The sequence below is a fragment of the Lycorma delicatula genome, chromosome 2 (assembly GCF_047948215.1).
Source record: "Lycorma delicatula isolate Av1 chromosome 2, ASM4794821v1, whole genome shotgun sequence".
Classification (NCBI taxonomy): Eukaryota; Metazoa; Arthropoda; class Insecta; order Hemiptera; family Fulgoridae; genus Lycorma; species Lycorma delicatula.
Genome location: NC_134456.1, coordinates 6,811,263 through 6,837,008, shown reverse-complemented (window position 1 = coordinate 6,837,008; position 25,746 = coordinate 6,811,263).

Genomic DNA, 25,746 nt, shown 5'->3' with positions numbered 1-25,746 from the left:
TTCTAAGGTCCAGAAGTAAGGCATAGGTGTAGAAAGATCAAGCAAGGACTTGCACTTAAGTCCATGCACTTAAATTCCACATTCTTTAAAACATTCATCATTTTGCATTCCTTGTGTGCATTACTCTTTAAAAAAAAGAATACTTTTGTACAACTTATATTACTTCAGAGAAGTTTATATAAGAACACAAAAATGGTTGGTTATAAAAATTTGGCTAGCGAATGTTAGTCAGGATGTGTGACAGGAATAAGGTTTGTCACCCACTTTTTAATATATATGTGGATAATATCATTCAATAATGAAAATTGTATATGGTAGAGGTTACTGATTTAGGAGATACTTGAATATCCTGTTATATATTGATTATTAGGTGATCATACAGGAATCAGAAATTGAGTTACTTAGAACAGTTTCATGCTAAGTAGAGTTGTAGATGATTATAATATGAATATATCACTGGACCAAGATGAAAGTGAAATATTTCTTTGGGAAGAAGCCATTAAGAATAAAACTTTTTGTGAGATGAGGTGATATGTTTTACATACCTGGGCTGTGATGATGTAACCGACAGCGTGAATGTGGAAGTTTTTAAGGAGGATATCTAAATTTCAAACGGTTTGCAGCTACAACAGTAAAACGTTTATACATAAAGCCGGAGAAGATACTTGTCTCAATTCATATGTTCTAATGCATTTACCACTTTTGCTCTATGGTAGTAAATCTTGCATTTTAAAATCAAATTCATTGAAGCCACAGGAAATTTCTGTACAATATGTTAAAGCTACCGAAATGAAGTTTTAAGAGAAGTAATGGGACATAGTTTAAGAGACAGCATCTACAGTCAGGATATTTGAGAAGGTCTTCACAGGAAAGAAATGGAAATAAAAATTTTATTAAAGTATCATGAAAGATGAATGCAATGATGTGCAGAAAGAATATATGATCATAATATTTTATTACACGCCTAAAAATATCTACCAATTAAAAGAGCAAGAAAGTGATAGTTTGAAGCTGAAACTTGGCTTTTGTGATCTGTTGATAAGGAAAGAATAAGAAGGAGATAAAAAAAATTCCATCAAACTATTGTTAATAACGCATAAAATTGTACTTTCTTTTTTCATCAACGTTAAAACATTTTAGGACCTAACATTTCTCTAATTGGTCGAGAGGTTTATTATGATCATCATTTATAAACCCAATCATCATTTCTAATTTCTCCAGAATTGTTTAAACCTAGGTTTTCCAAATTATTTCATGTATATGATTAGCAACTAATCTATAGGAGTTAACATTATTGAAGAACTTCTAGATTTGGCTACATCTTTTCAAAATCTCATTGCTGTCAGTTAGGACACGGATAAGTAATAGTGATATTTTTCATTTAGTGGTACAACATGTAATTATGGTCTTACTATTGAATCTTTTTTTTCCAACACAACCAAGAAAGTATTAAAAACGATCAGCACAATGATCCTCCAGCAAGGTGGGATTTTACAACAAAAAATAACATTTTGACTCGGTTACAGCAAAAAATCTATAACTTATATGTTGAGAAGTTGATCAAGCCAACAACTTTTCAACTCCCTAAAAATAAATGGTATTTAATAGGAATATTCAAATATTCATTTCTGATTTATATACTTTAATTATCATACTGTGTCGGTTGTAGGGATCCTGACATCATGTAGCCATCCCCATGAATAGCAACATGGATCCCAAACCTGCTTATTATTATTAACCTGCTTATTGAGGAGTAAAGTGGTAACAGCAGACCACTTCTTTTCACTAGATGATGAATTGATTCTCAGAAATGCAGACAAGTTGAATAAACTCAGTCTTCCATGGTATTTTTTCTTTTTTCTTACTTATATTCATTTTGGGTTAGTTAAGAGATTCTGAAGTTCACAAATTAAATATTGGATATCGAATTACTCGAATAAATTTAATAATGAAGTCTTATTCACAAGTCATATTTATCCATCAATTTTGTAAAGATCTCAGACATGTTCATTGATAATAATGAATCTGGATTGGAGAGTAGAATCTATGCGAGCTAAAATGATGAGAAGAATAAGAAAGTTTAAAGAAAAATATTTCTCAAAGGTGGGTCATCTGATGAACCGAATTGAAAATGGATTGTCATCAATTGAAATGGATTGTTGGACAACGATAAGTATTGAACAGTTACAAAGGGATGGTATTGCAAGAAGAAGAAGAAGTTGACCAGCGATTAAATAGAGAAATGTGGAAATATATTTGAAAAAATTTTGAATTTGAGATTACAGGTTTTTTGTTTTTTTTCATTTGACCAATATTGATTTACCATTGATTTTTTTTTATTGATTATATTGACCACCGATCAGGTTACTTCCAAGGGAGAAGTGTTTTTTTTTAAATGAAATTTTTTAAAAGCTGTTATTCTATTATTTTTTCGGAATCTTCTGCATCTGTGAATAAAATATAAAGTCTGGTTTCTCCCTTTTGTGATCTAGATTCTTTGTTCTATTCTTTATATCAAGACAAGAAGTCTTTAACTAAAATTGAAAGCTTCCATTGTTCTGAACCGAATAAATGCTTTGGGTTTAAATACATAAACACATAATGTGCGAAATACAAATAGATAATTAAACGAGTAATTATGTGGTTATAGTTTAAAAGATAAACGATTTTTTACTTTTATTTAATAAAAAAAACCTTGACAAAGCAAGAAACATAAAAAAACAAAATTGTATATGCAATGTTCAAATTAGTATCATATGCATTATAATACATTACCGCTGTATTAATGTAAAAATAAATGATACTTGATCACCTGAGGCAATGTACAAAATGCATTGTTTTTTAAACAGAATGGGTGCATTAATTTATTTTATATTATCCATCCCAGTTTTTCTTGTGATGCGAAAGGCTTTAGATACAAAAGGTATCAATATCAGATATTTTTTTTTCCTTAGAGTAATAAACTCATATTCAGCCGGACCACATAGTGAAAAGAATAAATATATTAATTCTTTGGATGATTACCTTCTGCGTCTCGTTCAGTTTGGTATGGTGAAAATATATATTCTAGTGAAGAATTAAAGGAGAAAACTATTTCATTCCTTAATAATCTGGTATCAAAAAAAAACCTGGTAATGCTGGAAATTGGCTGTATTATTAAACAAAACTAGCTTTGCACTGGACAGATTTTTATTTCAAGTACTCTATTTTATTTCTATGTTGAGTACTGTTTACCTTTCTTAGTTTCATTCTTTTTTTAATATGTTGACGCGTTTCGGAATAACTGCATTGTCAAAACTTATTGTACTGGTACTTGTAAATTTCTGTTAGTCTTTATATAACGTTTAGTTAATGCGCCTCCCTTTATTTGATTTCATGCCTTCTTCTTGTTAATATGTTATTAACATGAATGACACCCTATTAGTAATTAAAAAATATATAAATAAATAAAAAAAATTCTGGAAGAAATTAAGTTAATAGGTTTCTGTTTGAAACTATTAATTTTTGAGACTTAACAATAAAAAGAAATAATAATAATAATCTAGATTTTGAAATATATAGAAAATAAATAACATCATAGCTTACGATTCGAATTACCCAACGGAGCACAAATTATTAGCGGCTTTTAGATACATGATAGATAGAGTTAAAAACTATTTTTCATTTAACAGAAAATAAAAGGTATAAAAAAGAAACGATCAGAAAAATGGATAAAAAGTATAAATAAAAGAAAAGGGATTAAAACAACAACCAATAAAGAAACCTTTAACTAGAATAAATTAACTTTACGGGAAAAGAAATTTACATGATTAAACAATTCTTTAATAAATATAATATAAAAATGGCTAAAAATACAAATAATACACCAAAAAGATTTTTAATATAAATATATAAGAAAAAGATATATAACAGTTATGGTATATATAGAATGAAATGTAAATGCAATGCAACTTATATTGGACAACCGGGAAGAAAATTAAAATTAAGATATAGTGAACACATGAGATCATTTAAAAATCAAAAACTAGATTCTAATTAAGCAACTTATTTAATGAAAGAAGACGTACCCTTGAAAATGGAAGAAACAATAAAATTAATTCACAATTGTATTAAAGAAAGAAGAATGAACATTTAAAAAAATTTAGAAATCTTCAAATAAAAAAGTAACAATAAAACTATCATAAATGATCCGATCAACAACCAACGGGATGTCCTATTCAGGAACCTAAATTTACTGAAAAAAGTAAATAAATAAAATTAAAATATAAGTATAATCGTAAATAACAAATAAAAAGAAAGCCAGATAAGACATGAGGTCAAATATAGGTAGGAGCGTTGACTAGTTATATAAAGATTAACAGAAATTTACAAGTGCCAGTACAATAAGTTTATATTAAGAAGTTATTGCGAAACGCGTCAACATATAATAAAAGAATGACGCTAAGTAAGGTAAACAGTACTTTACATCGAAATCATAATGTTCTTAACAGAAAATATAATTATTATCTTAATAACTACATTTTATTATCATTACTTAAAATCGATAAGATCAGTTATAAAATAAAAAAATGAATAACGATTTTAAAAAGCGACTTTAAAAATCGATTTATACACGATGTTTCTAAAGTTTCTGGTGATATTTCCACTATACAATAAAAGACACCGAATATAGCTATGTTTACCTCACGTAAAAATATAAAGTTGTATGAATTCCTTATACAGAAACTTTTAAATTAAATTCCTGCCTTAGTATAAAATTCTGTTTAATGATATCAGAAGAAAAGTAATAAAATGTGAAATCATACTGCTTTATTCACTTGTCTAATCATCTTAAATTTAACATAATTAAGATCACATTTAGAATTTGTTGCCTAATTTGGTGCTTAACGATTAAGCCGGTTTAAAAATATTAAACAAAATCTAAAAAATAAACACAATTACTACTACTTACGTAGTAGTAAAAATTTAATAGAATTTGGAAGTTATGCCGATGTATTGTTTCCAATATTCATGAGTTTTTAGGTTTTAGTAAACCATTTTGGAAATATATGAAAAGCTAAAAAAATTAAGCTTATTTATATTCCCACTCTAAGTCCTATTAACTTAAAATTTTGCTTCTGTAAAAACTTTACAACAGTATAACTTTATTTAATTTGAATTCCTACGAAGTAAAGAAATGGAATGTGAACACCCCACTCCATTGTCAAACTAAATTCAAAATTAAATAACATCAATACAGAGTGATTAATGAAGAATGAAACAAAATCGCCCTGATTTCTGCGCCTTCGGTTTAATTAGGCCGATTGTAATTCTTGAGACCTAAATTAAGCGGTAAATTTAATGATTTTATGAAGTATAACTGAAAAATAGAAAAAAATTGCCATATTTTCGTATATTTTGTTTTTAATAAACTTCGAAATTCTTACGTAAGTATTTAGTTTTTATGAATTTTACTACACCATTTTACTTAAAATTAAATTCTACATAGGTTTAGTTTAAAAGGTTTATTAACCGTTTAACAAAATTATTTTACGCCAAACTTAGAATAGTGTGTTTTCGAAGCCAATCGTTTATCTTTTACCCGATTTCTCGAAAACTACTAAAAATACTGGACCTTTTTTTTTTAAATCTTTCAGATCAGATTTCATAGAAAACCACTAAATGTAGTGGAAAGAACTGAAGATATCAGTTTGAAACATTTTATTTTTCATTTAAGAAAAAATATAAGAAACCATAAATTTCCTTCCGTAATTGTTTCTTAAGAACTTCAGCGTAGATTAATTTTGCCATTAGACTAATTAGAGGTAACTCGAAAATAAAACGTTTCTAGACTTGTAATTATATTCAATTTTCCTTTATTTTTATCATTAAAAATATTCTTAAAATATAACATATCATTAAAAAATACAAAGTCCGTTTTATGCGAGGGCACCATTTTTTCTGTTCCGTTGTTCTCAATAACGCCTTCCGTTGTGTTTCAATTTTGTTTCGACTCTGGAATGCGAACACCAGAAATTCATTATGGCAACCTTAACATCTGCAACAAAGTGTTTCGGTTATAAAAATGAATAGTCACATGTGAACTACAAGATGTTTTTGGTGTAAATAATCTCCCTTCAAACAAGCGAAAACGGTATTCAATAAAAAATATCAAGAAACATTTCTCGCTAAAAAAATTTCCTAAGCCTAGCAGTGCTCGTACAGCTCTGGTCAAGAAAATGTTATTGCTCTAAATAAGAGTGCGGGTAAAAAACCAAAAATTTTCAGTAAGACGTCCAACCTGTATAAGTTTCGGCAAATGGAACATATAACGGAAAGATTTTAATTTTCTTCCATAAGAGAATTTAACTCGACAACAACTTCAGGAAAATGATCTTATATACCGTCTTGAATAAAATGGAAAGGTACTACAGTTTACAATTACGATCCCAAATTAAAAATAAAAAAATAAATTACGAGTGACATAGCTCAAGTCACGGACTCACGGATAAGTAAATGAACCCATTAATGATAGTTTTTAGGGAACAGAGAACCAGAGGATAATCGATGAACTACCTCCTCTACATTCTTATAGAATGAAAATATGTTGGGCTATTTCGGCTAGTGATTTGCAGCATCGGGGTAAAAATGAGTATTTTTTCTGAAAGTTGAACAGAAAGATCTTTAGCGCATGTGATTCAACAGGATGACGCCACATACCATCCTTTGTGTAACTATGGAAGTTTTAAAGGTTTTTTCTCTGTCAATGAATATGAAAATCCGTTTTGGGTATTAGACCATCGAATAACAACATTCGGCTACCTTGTTAGCCCGATTTCGGAGGGCTAAACTTTTCTTTTAAGGTCTATTTTAAAGAAAGAATTTACGCTAACAAGCAACAACTAAAGATTGAAATTCTTCAAGAAATCTAGAAAATAACAGCAGAAATGTACTCTAATGTATTTTAAAAATGTTACGGAAAGAGATTGAACTTGTTTCCAGTAGGGATTTGATTGATGCAATTTTTAATATATAATTGTTATCCGTGAATAACATTTCGGGTAAAAAAAATTACATCCGTTTGCTTTATTCAAAATTTGTTTAAAAATAAAAATTGTGGCATTACATTAAACTTCCTTTTTTTAAGGAGGGTTTCTTGTAATCTCTTTACCTTAGAGAGGGTTACTGGATAAATTTTTTTTTAATATCCAGTTATCGTTTCAAACCCAACCAGAGCCTGTCTGTGTTCGTCGACATATACCGTCGAGGGTCCGAATAAGCAAATATTTCGGTCTTTCATCGACGTATTTGTTATGTGTCGACATTAACCGGAGAATATCGACAGTTGCCAGATATCAGCCTTTCACGGTAACATATATAAATGAACTAACTGGTCATATAAATAAACCAGTTATATAAATGAACTAACTTCCCGTCTTGCCAGGGACGGAGTCCTTTGAACACCCGCTATATTCGTAATAATACTGATTAATAATAAAGGATGAATAATAATACTAAAGGATAATAATAATAATAAAGGATAAATAATAATACCGATAAATATAACAATTAAAGAATACAAATATCATAAAAAGAAACTAAATTGCAAAAGTTAGAATAGTAATAAATTAAGTACGCAGACTTTTGACAAATGGAAGTTCACAATTTCACTCCCAAGGAGGCTAGGGCCTCGATCTATGGCTTAAAACTTTCCCTGGATTAACACAAATGTATCTCTAGAATTTGAAAGCAATCAGTCAGTTAGTTCTCGTGTGACGCTATTGCAAACAGACAGATAGAACCCGCCTCAAAATCTCGCATTTTTAGGTTAGGTTTAGATCGGTACAAAAACGAAATTCATATCACAAAATAATCTGTTTATATTTAAGACTTGTATTAATATATTATTCTGATTTAAGCTTAAGGAAGGTAGCTTATAGATTTAAATAATTAATAATACATTTTTATAAGAATATATATTTTTTTTGTAATCCGATGTCGACAAATCTAATTTACAACTTTCTTATTGTAAATATAAAGATAATAAAATAGAATCATAGGTTCACGAATTGTGTGTGAGGCAGCTGTATAGATTAAAATTTTATTTTAATAGTTTATAAAATTTAAATCCTTGAAAAAATGTAGGCTTAATTTACATTTCTTTTAGTTAAATTTCTTCATATTTACATATTTATAACCGCCTCTGTATTTTTTATTTTTACGATTTAGTTCACCATTGCCTAATATCTGTTTAGAATTTATTTTTAAATATTCAATATTTAACTATATTTTTGTTTTATACTTAAATTTTACTCTCTGTTTAAAATCAAAATCAAATTCAAGAAATACAGGAATATAAAAAATCTAGATTTTTTGTTCATGAATTTTTGAATCCAAATCTGCAAGAAAGGTGAGAGAACGAGAGAGAGAGAGCGAGAGAGCGAGATAGAGAGAGCGAGAGAGCGGCATAGAGAGAGCGCGAGAGCGTGAGAGCGAGATAGATAGAGAGAGAAAGTGCGAGAGAGAGAGAGAGAGAGAGAGAGAGAGAGAGAGAGAACGAGTGAGTGGGAGAGAGAGTGTGTGTGTCAACTCTTTAGCTTCCCGATGAGCAATGAAGAGTTGAAGAGTTCCTAAAAAGCTCTTCAGAATTGAGTGACATGAATGTAACTCAATTTCGTGGCGTATCCAACTTAAATACTCTTATTCCGTTCAATCAGACACTCCAGATGAAGTTTTATAAAGATTAAAATACATAAATTTTAGTTTTTCTGGAACCGGGAAGAATAGATCAATAAAAAAGGGGGTATTAAAAAAGTACATCTTCAAAAAGAAATACTGTTAGTACGACACAAATAATCGGACCTAGATATATTACAAGGGCTTCTTCAGGAAGAGATTGCCCAAACCGTTTATAAACACTCATATAGAATTATCATAAGTTTAATATTTTTGAACTCAGGTAACTCCAAAATACATAAGATTAAAAAAAAAATTTGGGCAAAGTTAATTTTTAATTGCTAGGAAATAATTTGTCTTTATTATTAACTAAAACGCTAGAGAAGTAAAATGCTAATTCATAGTACAAGAGAAAAATTAAAATATATATATATTTTGAATTTTTAAGTAATAAACCCATTTATGAATATTTTCGTATATATGGAACTTTGGATTTTAATATTGATGATAAATTGTTAAAATTTATTGGCCGAAACGGGTGAATATCTAAACAAATTACTGTAAGATACTTCATATAATTCTATTTTTATCTAATATCAAATTTTTTTCAAATAAGGTGAGTAAGAAATCGATCCACATTAGGTATATACCAAACTAAAATCTTCAAATAATTTTGTACTCTTATTTCCTTATGTCGATAGCTGTATATGTATTAGTTTTCATTGACAAGGTTATCTTATTTTTGACTTACAAGGTTAATACAGTTATTAAATTTCACGTGATAATTATGAAAAAATATGGGAAAATTTATAAATTACTGTTTTCTAATGTCTACTTTCAAGTAAAAAAAAAAAAAATTAACGGTTTCAGTGTAAATAAATACAAGAAGTTAAAAATAAACACTGCTGTATTGATTTAATGAAATGACATAATGTAATTTTTTCTCTTATTATATAAGTATTTTTTCTAGATTTTATGGATGTAAAGCACCTCAAATATTTGCGGAACTAGTAATAGTTGCATTCTTTCAAAATATAAATTCCTGGAATAAAAAGAAGTATTTAAAAAGTTAAAAATTATAACAACCATATGTACATGTGAACAAAATCTCCGAGAGCGGAGTGGTAGCGATTCAGCCTTTCATCCGGAAATCCCGGGTTCGAATCCCGGTCAATTATGGCATTTTCCTTACACTACAAAATTCCGTTTCTATTTTCCCACATACGTGCTTCAAGCTTCTGCGATGAATTAATTCATCAAAAAGGAAACTATACTTTCGGCTTATGAGAACTTATGGGTGAACGGCCTATTTTGATATTTTAATTTTAATCTATACTATTGTATGTATAAAGATGAGGAGTTTTCTTTGTTCAGGAAAGACAAAAAGTTATGTCAATTTCTTGAAAAAAATATACGTGGTAAAGGATATTTACCGGTTACGGCACAAATTTAATGAATCGAATTAATGAACAGAACTAAAGATGAGTTTGAACTGAATTAATAATGAATTAGTGAGCCTCTATCACTGTCTGAGATGGGTGTGAACTGAAAGATTCGAATCAATCGAATGAATAATGTTACAAAAAATATAATTAAATTTACATTAAATAAAATAATATCAAATAAATTTAAAAAAAATTCTGTTTAAAAATAATATAATGGGCTTCTCGTGGGGACTACTTCTGAGGCTAGAGTGTAAAGTATGCGAGTACCTCGTTGGGAGGCTAGACCGATCATCACCATCGACTGGTAAGAAACGGGATGCTTCTGGGCACGTTGTGGGAGGTGAAATGGGGTGCTCTTTAACTCTGCAAACAATCATCCAATTTTCAAATTTAACGGGGTGTTTGTAGTAGGTTGAAGGCTAAATTTTGCATGCATGAGGTGCATCATCTCGATCTAACAGATCACAGTTATTCGGGAATGTTATCTAAAAATGAAAAATTATTTATTAAACGTGTAATAAATAATCCGTTACGCTGCTGCACTTCTCATTTCGGATGGCTAGGTGGTGAGCTCCCAAGATATTTTTAAGAGGTTATTGAAATGAAACACAACATATCGTGAGAGATCCATAATCAACGCCAAACAAAAACTACTGAAGATAAATTGATGAAAATTGAGTATTGATGAAAATGAAGTAACAATGAGATTTACTAATTTTTTTTTTTTTTTTTAAATTTCTCTGTAACAAATAAAAATATCGCTTATATATTTTTTTTGTGTGTAATCTTTCAAGTGAATATCTAAAAAAAGATTTCTAGATGATTTGAAATTCCGAGTTTCATGGGTTAAAATGGATTTTTGATTTTTTTTTTATAACCTGCTATTTTTTCAATTTCTCAGTAAAAAATGAAGAAATCAACCTAATTTTTGGTATGTAATCTTCATGTGAATAAACCAATTTCTTGATTTTTGAAATTCAACCTTGAAAGGGGGTGAAGAAAGGTAAAAAGCTTTTAAACAAAGATTGTACATTTTCCCAATCCCGACTATATTAAACGAGATACTCAGTAGATTTGTACTTGAAAATACTCTTCAGATAAATATTTTAAAATCATTTACGGGTTTTTTTAATTTCTTATTTTTTAAGGTGTGCGAAGGTATACGGCGCTGGGGCTCAACCAACACAGTCACTGCCACCGTTATTGTATGTTTGACTGGAACCACCTGCCTCCGGTTACTTGAGTAAAATAAATAAAATAAAGATTGACCGCTACGAGAAACGCAAGTGACCATATAGCGCTGGCAAAGCTACGAGGGGGAGCTAGTTTTAATAATAAACTAATGAATCGGTTAAAAAAATCTGATGTGGACAGCACATGACTTACTTGTATGCAATTTTAAATATATGCACATTTTTTTAAAATGAAAATGTACGTAAAATTTTATTTCATTAACAACTTCTGATATTTATTTATATATATATATATATATTTTTTTTAATCGTTATTATTGATTTATTATTTATCGTAATTTTCTTTTAAAGAAGTTAATAATTATTAATAAATCAATATATAAACTAAAAAAAGAAAGTCAAAAGAAAAAGGAGATGAAGTTTGATTCGAACCGATGTGCCTTCCGAAATATCCAAATATTTTATTAAACTTTTATTTGGCTATAACTCTAGAACCAATGAAAATAAATACCACTTATGACATATCGTTGAAAAGCTCTCAACGAGGGCTTCTTACTGAAGTTAAAATAAGTCCAAAATCCAATTTTTTTTTATTTTGGGCTTTTTGGCTTTCACTTTTGGCTCAGTCGATTGCAATCAAGAAGGAAGGTATACAACTAGATGTTACAACAATCCTAAATCCAAAATTTCAACATCCAACGGTTTTTGAGTTATGCGAGATACATACGTACGTACAGACGTCACGCCTAAACTAGTCAAAATGGTTTCAGAGCTGGTCAAAATGGATATTTCCGTTGAAATCTGAAAACGAAAAAATTTCGTAAAAATAATACATTAAAAGTTTCCTCCCATTAATTAATTTGTCATTTAAATTAAAAGATTTTTCTTTACAGAAACAATACCATTTTAACGATGAATTTAAATAACACTTATAAATAAATCTATAAAACCCTGAATTTTTTACGTAAACATCACAAACGTATACACGATTATGTATCCAAATAATTTTTATTAACACATTCATTCAACGATGAAAATTGGATTGTTAATTATTTTGTCGTAATTGCTTTATATTTAGTGTAATTATTTTACCATTTTTCATGTGATTACCTTTTAAATAATTAATATGAAATTTAACCAGATCTGTTTTTTATCTCATTAAAAATGTGGATTTCGTGATTCTGTTCCGACAAGATTTTAACTTGTTTTCCCGTTATCTGGATGGATAACGGGATATAATATAGTAGATATCTGGAGCCAGATAAGTAGATATGGTACTTAAAAGATAAAAAAGGAAATGCTAAGAGCATTTAAGTACCATATCTACTAATTCCTAACGTGAGTCGTTATGTAATGGATAAATATGTACGAAAAAAACAAAAAAATTCTTTTATTTTATAGAAAAGTGAAAGGTGCCATTCGTTGAGCTGACCATCATGTATGCTTTGATGTCTTGCCATGAATCAGTACATTTAACTCTGTGAAAAAGGTAACAGAAAACTACTTCACTTCTTATATTCCGTAGTAAAGAAAAATTAGTTTCTTTGAAAACCACTCACTCATAAAGGCGAAACATTTAAAATTATTCAGTAAAGTAAGTCTAGTAATTCCAGGAGACGGAGAAAACCCACCGGGTTGGTCTAGTGGTTAACGCGTCTTCCCAAATCAGCTGATTTGGAAGTCGAGAGTTACAGCGTTCAGTTCAAGTCCTAGTAAAGCCAGATATTTTTACACGGATTTGAATACTAGATCGTGGAGACCGGTGTTCTTTGGCGGTTGGGTTTCAATTAACCACACATCTCAGGAATGGTCGAACTGAGAATGTACAAGACTACACTTCATTTACACTCATACATATCATCCTCATTCATCCTCTGAAGAATCTAAACGGTAGTTAGCGGAGGCTAAACAGGAAAAAGAAAAAGAAAAGGGGACGGAGAAGTAATCGGACAAAATTAAAATTGAGGAGTTCGAAGAAGCAATTTTCAGAAACTTCTGTTACGATCACATCGAGTATGAATGAAAGTGAATTTGTAAAAACCATCGAGGCACATTGCATTTATGATTTTCTTCCATTTCGGAAAAAGGCCGGCCAATTTTTGGATTAATATTATTAGAAAATGCTTTAAATTAATATCATCAACTGAAGGAAGATGAAAGTTGCTCTGTCGGTTACACAAATGGAAAAAAGATATGGCATAAAATAGTTACTTATTCGTGATGAAAAAAATTTCTACTGACGGTGAAGGTGCTGTGCTGATTTGCTTGTCACAAAATTAAATTTTTTAAGCAGAGCACCCTCTATACCAAATTTACAATAGTGACAAAAAAGTAAGAATTCAAAAATGCTTCCAACCAAAACTTTAGTTTACACAAAAGAAATTAGAGAACCAAACGTAAAAAAAGATTAAAGAACGAATTACAGTTTTACCTTGCTCAAATGCATCCGGGAATTACAAATAAAGGTTTCTTATAATAGGGAAATTTAAAAAATCCAGAGTTTCCAAAAGTATTGATCTTTAAGGATTGCCGGCTTCTTATACCGGTCAAATAAGTGTCTGGATGGAAAAATATATTCTTAAGGCTTGATTTTTAGGCTTTTTTTTTGAGTTAAAAATTGTCTAGATGAAATACCCAGATAGGAAATACTATGCGCATCGGTAACGTTAAAACGATATTTCTCCCATCAAACATCACTAGTCTCTTTCAGTCTACGGACTGATCTACAAACGAAAGATGCTTAAATATGCTGGCAGAAGTGAAAAAACTCAGCAAACTGGATAGATTAAAAAATAACAATGTAAAAGATGTAATAAATTGGATAGTGGATGCTCGGTTTGAAATTAAAGTAGAAATCCTAAAAACGAAACATGAAAAGATAAAAAAATTAAAAAACATTACTTCTAAAGAAACATAATTATTTGTTAAGGTAAGTCCTGTCGGTAACGCCTTGACCTCATTTGTACAAAACTACCAGGTTGTAAAAACTCAACAGAAGAAGAAATTAAAGAATAACTATTGATCTGAGGACAAAGAAGAAATTACTCGCTATGACGTTTAAGAATTGTGGACCAAAAGGGAACAAGCGATGCATCTGGAAGGAAATTGTATATGACCGACAAAAAAATTGATGCGTTAGAAGGGATTTATGGTTTTGGAAAACACACTTCGCTACGAGTAATAAAAATCCAAAATCTATTTTTAAAAGGTGGAGTTTTCGGAGGCTTCCGGTACGGTAATCTATTCAAATTCAGCAAGAGAGCTGAAGACTAATTGAAAATTGTCTATCACGAAATCGAATGTGATGGCTTTTAAAGGTAAGGAAGCTATTAGATCAAAAATTGTATTAGAAAATGGAAATTCTTGAAGAAGTCGGCTCTTTTAAATAACAATTTTGATAATCTCTTTAGGTAAACGAGTGGTGAACCTATAAAATAAGGCAAGAATTGAGAGTCCGCTAAAATTGTATATGACAGTGCTTTACCAGTGCTTTTATACGCTGGGTTTTTCTGAGCAGTATACAGGGTGCCGGGATGCCTTTATTGCGGAGAATAAAAGGTCGTATCCCGCCTGAATATAATTAGAAACAAAAACAAAACGTAGTTTCTCTCCGTGACTAGATTTTTGTTTAGAGAAACGGACAGAATAGTTGGACTATAGCATATGTAGGACTATAGAATGAAAGCAAAAAAGCTTTACACTAAGAACTGGTTGGAAGATCAAGAGAGGACGTCCACGGAAACGCTGGAGGGACAGAACAGGTCTATGACCTAAACCGGAGAGAAAATTATGATGATGAGGATAATAAATAGAGCCATTTTTCAGGAAATTTTTATTTTTTCAGAAAACAAACTAATTTAATGAGCTACTGTTTTAAAAAAGATACTCGTTAAATTTACAATATTATTCATGTGATTTATTGTAGCCTATTATTAAAAAGATACGAAACATATTAAAAATATAATTTAGTTCTACGTTAATTAAACTCGCCTTTCGTAATATTGGTAAATTTATTTCTACATTTTCAATAATCCGAGTTTTTTCTGTAATCTGAGAGAGACTACCTCCATATTAACTCGGATTATCGAGATTCTGTAGTGGTGTTTTTGGTCATTCTCTTAAGAAATATAAATATTTAAAAAAAGTATAAATTTTTATGTTTATGTTTTTTCTAACAAGTATCAATAATTATAGATATAAACGGGGAAAAATTAGAATAATTCTTAGAAAAATAAAATTTTATTTATAATTAAATGATAAATTTAGAATTCGATGAAGTGATACATAATACTACGGTTAAGATAAAATTAAATTACAATAACCTTGTATTGTATACGAGCTTAAAACATTCGCTTATTCACGTGGATTAACTAACATCTGTTGGTAAAGATAATTCTACTGCAGTTAATTATTATAAAATAAATATTGACCTTAACCTTAAATAAATGCTAAAAAATACTACAAATACAATAAATATTATGATATCATTTCACTTGTTTTTGTTTTGTTTTTTTACGACCGCCTGACGAGTGAAAAATTATGTTTACGTAGAACAATTTTAGAGAATCAAAATAAAACGATTATTTTCAGTAGACTAAATACCTTATTGCAGTATATAATAGGCAATTATTGTGTTTATTTATCCAAGCCGAATTATGTAATCTTCAATATCATAATAAAATTCAAAAGTGACAAATTCCCCTCGACCCAAATTGGTGAAACGGCTAAAATATTTTAACATTTTTCAAGAGGTGTTGGGGGGGCCAAAACAAACGTTTATTTCTTACTTTCCCGCTTATACATGTTATATTGTACTTTCTAAACAAAAAATATAATTTGGTATTAAACTTCCTTATTTATTCTATTTTTTCTTCTTTCTTCGCTCCATTTAAAATTGATCAATAAATTAAATATTAAATTCATCAATAAATTTCCTAAATGTGTCTAATTCCTCGTATAATTTTTTCTTAACTATTTGTACAAATTCTTGTTTCTTTTTTTTCATTAGTAAAATTAAAAATATTTATAAATACATATATAAATTAAAATTCAACCTTACCAACAATTTGTCTGTGTTTTTCGAATACTTTTGGTCATTCGACCATCATCAGAAAAAGTTTTCTTTCAATTTAAAAGTATTAAAATTAACATAAGTAGATTGAAAAGTAATAAAATATTAAAATCGTAATAACTGATCATCATTGCGTAAAAGTAATTACGTCCGTTATGTACGAAAGTCGCAGTTTATATGAATGTTAATGATTAAGAGTTATAAACAGATTAGGAACCTCGATAATTATTTCTTTGGATAAAATATCATTCTCGAATTCAGTTTGTTCGTGGATTAATTTATTGTTATAATAATATATATTAAATTTGTCAAAGATGCTGGTTTTAGAACAAAACGGTTAGAAATATCCAATCTATATATATATATATATCCAACGGGTTGGTCTAGTGGTGAACGCGTCTTCCCAAATCAACTGATTTTAAAGCCGAGAGTTCCAGCGTTCAAGTCCTAGTAAAGCCAGTTATTTTTACATGGATTTTAACGCTAGATCGTGGATACCGGTGTTCTTTGGTGGTTGGGTCAATTAACCACACATCTCAGGATTGGTCGAACTGAGAATGTACAAGACTACACTTCATTCACACTCATACATATCATCCTCTGAAGTATTATCTAAAACGGTAGTTACCGAAGGTTAAACAGGAAAAAGAAAGAAGAAAATCTATATATATAAAAATGTTAAATTCGTTTGTGTACGCTTCAAAACTCAATGTTCTGCACAGATTGAGCTCAAATTTAAGCACGATATATAACCCGCATCAAAGATTGTTTTCATCTATTTTTAATAAATCTATCTATTTTTAATTTGTACATTTTTAATTTGGAAATGTAAACAAAGGAAAACCAATCAGATCAATGCAAGATGGCCGCTGTCAAACAACGACCCAATTTCTTAAATATAATTTAAACAGCTAAAACATCTGTATTTTATAAATAAAAAAAAAACGATAAAAAAAATTTTAGCACGATATATAACTATCTATTTTTAATTTGTGCAGTTTTTTTAATAAATAAGAGGCTAATAAATCAGATGGAAATGTAAACAAAGGAAAACCAGTCAGATCAATGCATGATGGCCGCTTTCAAACACAACGACCAATCACAAAGAGCCCGTATGGCCGTTGCCAATGTAAATAAAATCACAACTGATTAAGTAACAAATTTCTTTGAATTATATTTAACAGCTAAAACATCTGTATTTTATTATTAAAAAAAAAAAAAACACCAAAACAAAAAGAAAAGCCAGCACCCACCCGAGCTGCGATTGCTTCATTTGATGTGGATTTACGCCGTTAACAGAGTTACAACATTGGTGATCTTCAGTCATATGTCCAATCAAACATTCCCAAATTAACGCGTGAACAGAAAGGCATTTATGATCGCATAATGCAAATGATAAATGACGGAGTTGGATGACCTTCTTGGATGCGCCAGGAGGAACTGGGAAAAAATTCCTCCAGATTCTAGCAACGGTTCGATCAAAAAATGACAGCCTTAGCTCTTGCTTCGTCTGGAATAGCTGCGACATTGTTACCAAGTGGAAGGACTGTGCATTCAGCTGTGAGGTTGCAAAACGGGGCCTTTCAAAGGTGAATATGTCTTCATTCCTCGAATACCATGATCCCGACCGATACACCATTTCAATTTGCAATCACAATCAATAAAGCTCAAGGTCAATCTTTAGAATTGTGTGGTTTAGATTTAGATGCGGATTGCTTCTCACATGGACAACTGTATGTGCGTGTTTCCCGAATCGGAAAACCAGATAAAAACAAAAAAATATTGTATAGCCACAAGTACTCCAAAATTAAACTTCTATGAAACGTATGCTTTGTTTTTTTCTCATTTCTCATCCATGCAACCACAATGTACCACAGCGAAGCGTGGCGGGTACAAAATTTTCAGGATTATAATTATGTTTATTCTGTAAAATATGTTTAGCGTAATTTGATTTATCTAAATGGCCTTTTTCTTTATGTTATTAATATGTTCTTTGGCTCTAGTTGAAAAAGAACGGTTGATCATAGCTATATATTCTAAATGGCAGTCCTCGCATTTTAAGCTATAAACAATAACGATTATACTAAAACAGCAAACTCAAAAAATATTGTTTATTTTGTTATAGAGTGGTGTATGCTGTTTTTAGTTTATAGGTTTTATATATTTTATCAAAATATTTATAAAATGGATTAAATTATATTTTTACATAACATTTTTTCGTCATTAAAAAATTAAAAATGGTTTTTGTCAGTCTTTTATCGTTCATTCTGTGTAGATGCTCGTAAATTTTTACCCTTATTTTCCTCATCATTTCAATATTCTGTATTTCTTTATACAGAGTGTCAGACGAAGAAACGGAATAACTTTTAGAACATGTTTGCTGGTGAAAATAATGAACGAAGTTCATATAAATATAGGTCTGCAAACGCCTTGTTTTCGAATTAAGTCTTTTTTCGGTTTGTTGCCGAAAGATTTTTCCCGGGTTTTAGCTCTTAATAAAAAGAAACTCTACTTTAATTTTTGGGATTCAAATTAAGAGCTGGAAATCAATTTAATTCAATTTAATTTGAGCTGGAAAATCGGAATTGTAATCCAATAGTTTTTATGATATATGACAACATAAAACAAAATTGGATATTGAAGACAAGTTTTTTATTTTTATTTTGTAGTAGTACCATAGCTTTGTAAATGACTAATAAATACAAAAGATTTAGTAAAAAAACTAGATTTAGAGAATTTAATTTTGAAAAAAATTAATGTAAATGCAGCTAATAAAAAACTGAAGTAATTGTTTTATTCTGTACCTAATTAAACGTCATTAGGTAAAGTAGCAAAACAAAAAATAAAATACGTGAAATAATATATGTTGTAGAATAACAAACCTCAGCTACAGTAATTGTTCGATATTCTGTCCTTCACAATGTACCCAGCATTCTTCCCGACGTAGATAACTTTCTGTCATCTCAGGATGGTTTCGTATAAATTCAAATATAAATTCGTATTTTAATAAACAACTCTTCCTTAGTAATATTCTGTTGTACACAATCGTTTTTATATGGCCCCAGATGAAGTAATCTAGTAGGCGTTAAGCGAGGTAATAGTGGTGGTCAATTGGTCGGTCCACTTCATCCAATCCAGTTTAAGAAATTAGCATTCTAGTGTGATTTCTATTTACTAAAGAAATATGTGGTGTTGGTGTTGCACAATCAACCTGGAAAATCATTTGCAATATAATCTGTAAAGATGCATCCTCCAAAAGTGCCGGCAAATTATTTTTCAATAAATTAACGTATGCATCTTCCGTAAATTTTTCTGGGACAACAAATAGTCCCAGAATTTTGTCATAATAATGCCACACGAAACATTAATGTGAAATCTATGTTGGAACCTAAAACTTCCACAATATCATGTGGATTGTATTCGCGCCACAAATAACTAATTTCAGAACTGAAGCTCAGTTTTTTTTAAAAGTGGCTTCATCAGTAAGTAAAACTGTATTTACTTTTATCAGCGTTGTCTAGAAGCAAGTGACAGAAGTTTACCCCAAAAGTGTTTCTTTTTATTAAAAGACCTGAAATCCGGGCAAAATCTTTCGCTAGCCCTAACTCGAAAATCAAACGTTTTCGGGCCTATGTTTATATGAACTTTTTTCGATATTTTTACTAGTAGAACATGTCCTGAAAGTTTCTCAATTTCTTCTTCGGACACTGTATATTTCTTTCACTTTTCTTACTTTGTACATATTTTTAAGTCATATTTTCTTATTAAGTTATATTTTTCTGACGATTTGGCTTCACTACTAGTTTATGCTAAATAAACATGCACTAAAACTAGGCTTATGAAAACACAGACTGATACAAAACTACTGCTTCAGACTACGGGCACAGACATCACGTGATCCATGTGTTTAGTCTTGTCCAGTAAAGTTCAAAAAAATTTGTCTAGCCAGGAACCTTATAACAACAAATTTCAAGTAGTTTCAGTAATTAAGAATAGTAAAAAACATTTTTATGAAAATCAATAAATTTGTCTCTTTTGTTTAAACGAGGTAGGTTATAAGTCTCCAAATATTCCACAGAGTTTTCCGGATTCGAAGCTGGCGGTAGGCAGACGCGTCTCTTATTTGTGCCGTATGAGTGATGTGTATTCTTGTACAGACTCAGGCTGACTATATCCGAGACGTGGTAAATTGAAACTAACCACAAAGAACAACGTTATCCACGACCTAGCATTCAAATAAAAAGAATGGCGACTATCTTTGCCGTAGGTTTCTAACTTGAAAACTCTCGACTTTGAAATCAGCTGAGTTACGCCGAGTTTTAACTGTAGACCAATTAATAGAAATACCGATTATAAAATTAACGATAATTTTATTAACTACTATGAAATAATAGAAACTACAGTAGGTTAATGTGATTTTTATTTCAACTATTACAGAGAAAACAAATTGTATCTTCTTTTCACTTTAACCAGAATATATTTTAAACATTCTTTAGCTGCGTCTGAAAAAAACAAAGAGCGCATTTTTAAATGTAGTGGAAAGTCCAGTTTGTTACTCAGAACAGTAAACATGTCTTTTCTACAATAACAATATAAACATAATGCATTACAATGAACAAGATAATGAAATTTAACTGCAAAATTTATAAATAGGCCTTTATAATAAGAGATAATAAAATAGATTATACATATAAAAGAACATGTCCTAAATGATTGACTGACTGACAGATCCATCAACACGCAGCAGAATATTTGTATACACGTTGTTCTTACGGTACACAATAAGAAAGGATTTTTTGAAATTTCGAGTAGTAAAATGGAGTAATAATTAAATTTACTATTCTTTTAACTTCTCAGTTAACAAATAATAACTTTATTGGCGTGTATAATTTTCACGGAAATATCCAAAAACCTATTTTGTAGATTTTTTAAATTCGACCTTGAAAGAGATGAAAAAATAAAAACATCTGAACGATTGAACATTTTCCCAATTTCAGACTATATTAAAACGAGGTATTCAGTAGATGTGATTTTGCAAATACTATTCAGATAAATACCTGAAAACCATTTTCGATATTTTTTTAATTTTGATTTTTTTTTTGCGGTGCTACGGTATAAGGTGCGGCGGCTCAACCAACAGAGCCAATGCCATTGTTACTGAATGTGTGATGTAACTTGCTGCATCTGACTCCGGTTACTTTACTTAAAAAATATAAAAATAGATTGACCGTGACGGAAAACGCAAGTTAGATATAAAGTACAAATAAATAAAGTACAATGTATACGGTTACTAATGTTTAGTATGGTAGGCAACTAGTTACATATAAAATGATAAAATAGAACGGCCCAATGTACTTTAACAGTAATAATAAACAAAGACTCTGTGGCATTGTAAATCTTATTTATAATCTCTTTCAATTAATCTGGTAGCGATTTTTGAGCTACTTTTTTAACAGTATTGCCTACCTAAAAACTCAATAGGATTTATTCAATGAACTCAGTCTGTAATTTTGACAAATATTTTTACAGGTTAAAAAAATTTTCTGATAAAATAACATCCTTAACAGCATCAGCAAAGAGAAACCAAATGTACAAAGATGCCTGAAAGTTTTAAACATTTAAAAAAATAACTTGTTTAAAATACCCCGTAGCTTTAATATTGGTCGTCAGGGTTTCGTTAAAATAAAATTAAAACAAAAATAAAAAAAACAAACAATCTTTCAGTAACAATGAGGTGGATGAGTCTGTTCCAGATTTTATGATAAATATTTAAGGAAAGTTTTTTGAGAATTATAAGTAAAACCATTCCCTGAAAAGATTTTGATATAGTGAATAAGATAGAAAAAACCTATTTCACGAGTAAGGGTAGAATCCTTTTCAATTGTTTGAGTCTCAATTTCGTTTCGAATTCCAAAATAGTATTCTAAACAAAAATCTTTGATTGTATTGGTGATGGCAATATTTACCTCAAAATGTTTAAAAAACAGAAAAAAAACTTTCTTACGAAAAGCGGAACCTTGGCTCCAGATATAAAAAAATAAAGAGGTATCCCTAATTTTAACAATTTTAATGTGCTATACCTAAAACGTTTTGAATAGGATTCATCCCAACCAAGGAAACAACAATGAATATCAAGATATCAATGGAATATTTGAAATAAAGATTTAAATATTTTATTAATTTTAATGAAACATGTTTTTTTTTTTTATTTTAATGGGGAAAAAACAGAACTAACAGTTTTTTTCCCTACAAAGTTTCTAAGAGGATGAAAAATAAAAGTCTTCATACTAGTCTCCACTTCACTTTTAGGATAAACTAAAAAGTTGAACGCAACTACGGTTTCGTTAATTCGTTGTCGCTTAATAGTGCAACTCCGGAGAGTGAAGAACACACTTCCAGCACGACCCTTAATGAAACTTGAATTATCTAACCGGAGCACGGTGCCAAGCACCCCTACCTCCGGCCAATCAAACTGCCCAGATATAAACCCTCAGTCGCAAGAGCAGGGTATGAAGCAAAGTAAACTAGCCAAATTATCAGTTGCGAATCACAGCGGTAGAGACCGTAAAGAATGAAAACTACCAGGTCCCCTCTTTTTTTCTGTTTAGCCTCCGGTAACTACCGTTTAGATAATTCTTCACAGAGTGAATGAGGATGATATGTATGAGTGTAGTCTTGTACATTCTCAGTTCGACCGTTCCTGAGTTGTGTGGTTAATTGAAACCCAACCACCAAAGAACACCGGTATCCACGGTTTAGTATTCAAATCAGTGTAAAAATAACTGGCTTTACTAGGACTTGGAACGCTGTAACTCTCGACTTTACAAATCAGCTGATTTGGGAAGACGCGTTAACCAACTAGACCAACCCGATGGGTCTACCAGGTCCCCTATTACTACACAAACAGCACTCAGTCGAAGACTGAGGCTAACGCAATTACAGGCAGAGACCCATCAGTTTCCGATGCATAGGCGACCCTGCGAAAAGAGCCAATAGCCCAATAATAAACGCTCACAAGTCCATTACCTAAACTTTGCCTATACCTATTTCGCATAAACCTAAAATCAAAAGCCTTCTTGCATGTAAGAGCGGATGGATCACAATATATTACAAAGAAACCTTAAAAACCGCATGACCTGGTAGTCACCCTACTTTTGATGGGCGCTGCGAAAAGCAACTCCGAGACTCTCTATACAAATTCACCTAACACTAAGTTTCTACTCACCTAACACTAACATCAAGCTTCAAAGGATACTAACTACCCAAGGAATTTAAATACAATTCTACTGCACGTAACAGCCACAGTCATATTCAGTCAACAGCTCTTACTGTTGACTGAATATCTGCACTCTTTGCGCAACCTTTTACAGTTTACGCAGGATGGAGCCTTGGCTTTCTTCGGATAATCACAATGCTATGCTTTCTTCCTCACCACAATGCGCGCAGACAGACGCAAACTCACACAGAATTTGGCCCTGTGGCCAAAACGACAAAACTTGAGAAGCACCTTTGTACGAAAACGTAGTCCTTGATGCGACAGGACATTAGATCGACATTCAACCTACCCTCAGAAACAAACTTCTTAAAGAGACCAACGCCAAGTTCAAAAGCTCCGTGATACCGCTGATACTTCCTAATATTGAAGAGTAGCCTACACTCTTTTTTGAATTCGGCCTCATCCAATGACCCGGGGGCCTACGCTTGCGCTTCGGGTCAACCTTGACCTCGAACTTTTTCAACTCGATGAGACGATGAGATTCCGCGATGACTCGGACCGTCTCCTTATAATTTGCAACAACTACCGGACCCTTGCTGGTTTTCTTAATTTCCCTAATTTTAAAGGTTCATACTAAAAAAATGGTTAAATTTAAATAAATTTAACTAAATATAAATTTAACTTAATATTACTAATTAAAAGGAGTTAATTTTAAAACTTAACTATGACCGTGGTTATTTTTTCTTATTATTTATTACGCTACAGAATGAGCCAGAGGAATTGGTACGTTATATTTGTAGCGAGTTTATCTACCTTTCAAATAAATAAACGAGTAATAATAACTAGTTTTCTAATTTAATATCTAAATAATCAATTATATGTTTATTTATATTTTATAAATTTATTATTAGGGTACAATTTTAAAAAAAGGAACGCAATGAATTCACGGTGTTTTATTATTTGTGTTCACACCATGTATAATAATCCCCACCACAGTTAGTTCGTCCTTGAATACGTTTCGTGTTCAGCGAACTCCTATATTTCATTTATATTACTACAATTATTATATATAGTCTTTATGTAGAGTTATATTTACTACTTTAAACTCGCGGTTTGAATTTCGCTCAAAGCTTTTGAATTGTTATTTGCAACAGATTTAATTTAATGCATATTGATCCGATATCTGCGTTTTTTCATATTTTACAATCGGAAATTCCCATTCAATATTTTTATATATATATAAAAATATATATAAATATTTTTAAGTTAGTTCCATTATTCAGAGTATACTACGAAACAATAAATAGTGTTTATTGTTAAGCCACAATTAAATGAGTGTTTTTCTTTTCTCGTTAAAATTTTTTTTCATTTTTTATTTTTTTAACACGATTACATTTTTTTTTAATTTTACTTATAAACAAATTTGATTTATAAAACTACTGCAAAGAAAGAGGAGACTCAATTAACGTAATATCTATTTTTATAATGCCTTAATCTTAGCCATTAAACTGAAAAATTAAACTGTTTACACATATTTATAAAGTTTCATTTTTTGTAATAAATGAATTAAATAGATCTTTTATTCTGATAAATACAGAGTATTTATCACATCTGTAAGATAAATTATAAATTATAAGTACAAAAACATGAGATAATTTTAAAGTAAATACATTAAATATAAAAAATTACAAAATAATTCACGATTCTGAAGACATTAAAAATTTTGAGCACATATTTATTTATGTCCACGTTAAACGGAAATAGAGAAAATTCATATTATTTAAAAATTAATTTGCAGAATAACAGTTTTGGTTAATTTTTTTTAATTTTATTTTTATTTAAATTTGCAGAAAAAGTGACAAGGAAAATATAATTAGAGATTGAAAGTTGAGGTATTATGTTGAGCTACATGAAAACAGACCTGTTATCTTGTTTGATAGAGATCAAATTAGACAACATTTTTTTAAGAATAAGTATCTATTCTTTTTTAGTAAAGATTGCATTATTAAATATACACAGATGGATAAATAAACATGTTTTATTTTCTAGGGAATCCACATAAATCAAAGAAACAAAAAATGTTGTACTCAAAAAATGTAGTACTCGCATTAAGGCCACTACTTAGATAAATGATTAATAATTATGGGCGTGAAACAATTATCTGAG